A 5268-nucleotide genomic window follows, 5' to 3' on the forward strand; every position below is an offset into this window, starting at 1 on the left:
ACCTCCTGACGTTCTCCTTCACTTGGAAAGGCGTAAGTGGTAAGACGGAAAATGGTATCCCTTTTCCTGCGCCCTCTGTCGACCTACGCTGAAATTGGTTTGGGAAGGCCAGTGAAGTAGGCGAACATCATTTTATCGTGCTTTGCTTTCTTGCCTTTCGCAGAAATTACGGTTTTCACAAATTGAAGGTTTGTGGCAACCTTGTGTTGAGCAAGTCTGTCCAAGCTGCGCCATTTCCCAAACAGCGTCGGCTCACTTAATGTCTCACTGTCACGTTTTGGTAATTCTTGCAATACTTTAAAGTTTTTTATTACTATATTTGTTAGGGTGACCTGTGATCGGTGACCTTTGATGTTACTGTTACGACTGGCTAAAGGATCAGATGATGGTTAGCATTTATTAGCAGTTTTTTTTTATAATTTCATTTTTGATTTTTTTCTTTGACCCATGAGTTATTTAGAAGAGTGTTATTTAGTTTCCAAATATTTGGAGACATTTTTCTCTTATTTCTTTTATTTATTTATTTATTTTTGGCTGCATTGGGTCTTCATTGCTGCGCGGGCTTTCTCTAGTTGTGGCCAGTGGGGTCTACTCTTTGTTGTGGTGCGTGGGCTTCTCATTGCAGTGGCTTCTCTTATTGCGGAGCATGGGCTCTAGGCTCGCGGGCTTCAGTACTTGTGGCACACGGGCTCAGTACTTGTGGCTTGCGGGCTCTAGAGCGCAGGCTCAGTAGTTGAGGCGCATGAGCTTAGTTGCTCCGCGGCATGTGGGAGCTTCCTGGACCAGGGCTCGAACCTGTGTCCCCCGCATTGACAGGCGGATTCTTAATCACTGCGCCACCAGGGAAGTCTGCAATAAAGTATTATCAAATTAAGATATGTACTTTTTTTTTTTTTACACATAATGCTACCCCACACTGAATAGACTATAGTATAGTGTAAACATAACTTATGTGCACTGGGAAAGAAACAAAACTCCTATGACTGGCCTTATTGTGGTGATCTGGAACCGGACCTGCAGTACCTCTGAGGTATGCTGATATTTGAGTGACAGGAGTCAAAACTGAGAGCAGAGGTTCTCTAACTCTGGTTTCAATAAGAACTAGCTGGTGAGACTGTGTTAAAAATTCAGGTTCAAACACACCTAGTGCCCAGATCTTAGTTTTTAATACTGTTCTCCAATAAAAGTAACCAGGGCTCCTTGGATAAATGGCTGGTTCTAGGACTGGGCAGGAAATTATACAGGATGTGCTTAGAGCATCTTGTAGTTCCAGAACAGAAGTCTCTCAGCCTCCATCTCGTTGTCTCTCTCTCTCTCTCTCTCTCTCTCTCTCTCTCTCTCTCTTTCTCTCATACGCACGCACACACACAAATGGGGTATGTCAAAGAGACACAAGAGCCAACTGAAAGAGCTCCCAATAGTCAAAGCTGGAACAATTTGAGCAACAAAGTAGCACTGGATAATAACCCAGTCTATAAAATCTCCATGAGCCCATGCTGATGTAAATGAATGACTGAACAAGTAAATAAATGGCCGTGCATAATTCCAAATAATTTATGTGGCTATTCTGCCCTCAAGAAGTTGAAGCATGACTCTTCACACCTTACGCATGTACTGTGCACAGTGACTTCCTTCCACAGATGAGAGGATTGTGGGCGGGGACTAAGTTTACAGTGCAGAAACATGACAAACATTGTCAGCCAGGTGGTGGAGTTTAACATCAACAGTGATAAGTCACACTGATACTGTGTACCCTTAATAACGTGATGACAGTGGCACTTCATTTCTGCGGTCTTCCTCACCCTCTGATCATGAGAAACATAAGACAAACCCCAGTTGAGGCACATTCTTCAAAATACCTGACCACGACTTCTCATAACTGTCATCAAAAACAAGGAAAGTCTGAGAAACTGTCACAGCCATGAGGAGCCTAAGGAGATGTGACAACTAAATGTAATGTGGTGTCCTGGGAGGATCCTGGCACAGAAGAGGGACATGAGGTAAAAATTAATGAAATCTGAATGAAGGATGGACTTTAGTTAATAATAATACGGCAATATTGGTTCATTAATTGTAACAAATGTACCATACTAATGTAAGATAATAATAGGGGAAACTGAGTGTGGGGTATATGGAAATTCTCTATACCATCTTCCCAACTTTTATGCATATCTATAAACTATTCTTCTAAGAAAGTTTCTTTAAAAAAATTTAAGTTCCAGGACCCTACCTCCAATAATTCAGATTAGGAAAGTCTGTGGTGGGGTACAGGAATTTGCATTTTTTACAGGACCTCTAGATGATTACGATGCAGATGATTTGGGGTTGAGAAAACACTGTTTTCTGGGGGTGGAGTTTGGCTGGGGGGAGGTAATTCACGAGAAACCTTTGCCCAACTCTCTTCTTACCTTCAGAGATTCTTCTGGACCACCCACTTGTGGTTGCCACTGTATTCTGACCGCAGGTAAGATGGGGGTGAGTTTGGATAACCACGAACAGTTTGGGTTCCCTGCCCCTCTAAGCAGCACTATTGTAAAAGTTTCCATTTGTTTAAAGCTGTTAAGTTTCAGCTTAATTTGTTACGCAGCAATAGATAACTAATATACCACCCGACCATGAAGCCAGAGACTTTCATTTCCAGTGTCTCGGGCTTCACTTGTTATGGAGGGCGGGACCCACACAGTGACAGCAACAGCATGAGTGCTTGTTAAGTGGCTCAACAGCATGAGTGCTCAGGTCATACGGGGCACCTGCCAATATCCGATTTACATTTTTCTCATCAACAGATATATGGGGGGCTTCCCTGGTGGCGCAGTGGTTGAGAATCTGCCTGCCAATGCAGGGGACACGGGTTCGAGCCCTGGTCTGGGAAGATCCCACATGCCACGGAGCAACTGGGCCCGTGAGCCACAACTACTGAGCCTGCGCATCTGGAGCTTGTGCTCCGCAACAAGAGAGGCCGCGACAGTGAGAGGCCCGCGCACCGCGATGAAGAGCGGTCCCCGCTCGCCGCAACTAGAGAAAGCCCTCGCACAGAAACGAAGACCCAACACAGCAAAAATTAAAAAAATAAAAAAAGTTAATGGCATTAAAAAAACAAAACAAAACAGATATATGGGGGTAGGCGTTTTCCATCCCAGTTACAGGATGAGAAAACTGAGACTCAAACAGGGAAAATGACTTGCCCAAGGTGGCAAAGAAGGAAGAGCCAGGCCGTAAATTCTGGTTCATCTGATGCCAGAGTCCTTTCCCCAACCACAATGCCCGCACCACTTCAAACTCAACTTCCTCCTTTGCTCCTCCCTCCCCGTCTTTTCAGATTTACTGAGCTGAAAGCTGGCCCTTCTGTGAAGCCTCCTGACACCACCGTTTACCCTGCTCCCCTAGCCAGTCCCTCCGAAGGCAGCACACAGTTATAGACATAATCACGCCTTTAAGCCATCAATCCTCTGATGTGTCCCTCTTCCTCATCTCAGTTAATAGCATCTACTCAGTTGCTCAAACCCCAACCTGCCATGCCAACCTCGATCCGTCCTTTTCCTTACCAGCTCTCCCTGTGACGTGTGACCCATCAGCAAGTCTGAATCTACTTCTAACGTGATCCCTAATCCTTGCGCTTCTGGCCTCTTCACTGCTACTCCAGCCCAGGCCACCGTCTCCGCTGAGAGCCTTCCAGCTACTCTCCAGGCTTCCCGTCTCACCGCCCACGGCCCCCACACAGCAGCTAGAGCTTTGAACAGCCTCCCCTGGTTCCCGTGGCAGAGTCTGCGCTCTGCCACACCGTGGCCTGGAAGCGGGTCTCAGCCTCAGCAGCCTCCTCAGTGTGGCTTCCCACCCCCGCGCCATCCACCTACCAGTGTCTGCCACTCCCTGTCACTCTCTTGAACTTGGCCCCCTGCTGTACTTTCCTCATGTCGCTTTGTGGTGGACACAAGGTCTGACTCCCCAGTGGCTATTTCTGCTTCCTCTTCTTTTCCTGGCAAATGGGATTCCAGTTTTGATCGGGTGACAACAAATTTGAGGGAACACACTGGTTCTCCCCAGTCCTGGAACTGGGGAGAACCAGGGGGGGACACAGCTTGTGCTTTTGTCCTGGAGACAAATCTTGAAGGTCCGGGATAACGGTGGCCACTTCCCTTTCCACTGCCAGGGATCAGTTTAGAAAGAGCATGGGCTACAGTTCTGGCTGAGGAGACGTGAGGGGCGTTCTGTTGGGCGCTGCTACAAGCTTTCCTCACTCTTAAAAAGGGGAACAAGGAAGGGAGGGAGCTGCTCTCTGCCCTGCACCCTCTGAAGGTTTGGGTGCTCGGCGTAGAAGAGGGGATTCTTGCTGCTGCTGCAGCCAACTTGCTGACGCTGGCCACTGCTGGCAGGCCTTGACTTCACCGTGGAGCCGCTGGCACCACCACGTGTCCTGAGAGCTTAAACCTACGCTGACGACTCTGTTATTACGGCCAAAAGCATACACACTATAGATATCTAAAGTCGCCTTTTTGCTGATTTATCACTGCTCCCTTCCTGCTCTGTGAGGGGAGGGGCCTTGTCCCTCCATCACTGTGTCCCCATCACGCGGACTGGGCGTTGCCTGGCACAGCTACAGTAGGTGCTTGATAAATGCTGGCTGCGTTAATGTATGAGGCTCCTCCAGGGCAGGGACTCAGTTTACTCGTCACTGTGGCTTCTGGGAGGGGCAGGGGCTCAAAAGCCTTTGCAGGATCAACAGGCAGGGAAGCCGTAAGACAGCTGCTTAAGAACCCAATTTAATAAGATTTACAAGTCGACAGTACAAAAAAAACAATGTATAAGTCATGGCAAGACTAGGGACAGAATTCGAAGGCAGAGAAACCCCCGGTAAGGGGCCCCAACACGGTGGAGATCTGAAGGTATTTCCCACTGATTCTCTACATCTTGGCCTTATCTAACAAACGTAACCAAAGCCCGAAACTGAGGCTAAGATTGAAGAACTACCCAGATCTAACCTTTCCCTCCCCAAGCCTCACTGCTCTGGAAGGAGTAGAACTGAAAGAAGGAGAGAGGCTATTAACCTAAAGAGAACAGAGCCTCTGCCACAGCTGACAGGGCCTTCACAGCGGTCAGATGACTGTGCGTCCCCTGCCTGCTCGTGGCCTAATGGCTTTCATGTCTGCAAGCTGGGCTGCCCGGTGGGGACAGTGACGGGGCCAGGGAGGCAGAGGGGTGCCTTGGAGTGGCTAAAGGAGACGTGACAGGGCTGGAGGTGCCCGTCCCAACTGGCTGCCCGTGCAGATT

Source organism: Leucopleurus acutus (genome assembly GCF_964270905.1).
Source record: "Leucopleurus acutus genome assembly, chromosome: 20".
NCBI lineage: Eukaryota > Metazoa > Chordata > Mammalia > Artiodactyla > Delphinidae > Leucopleurus > Leucopleurus acutus.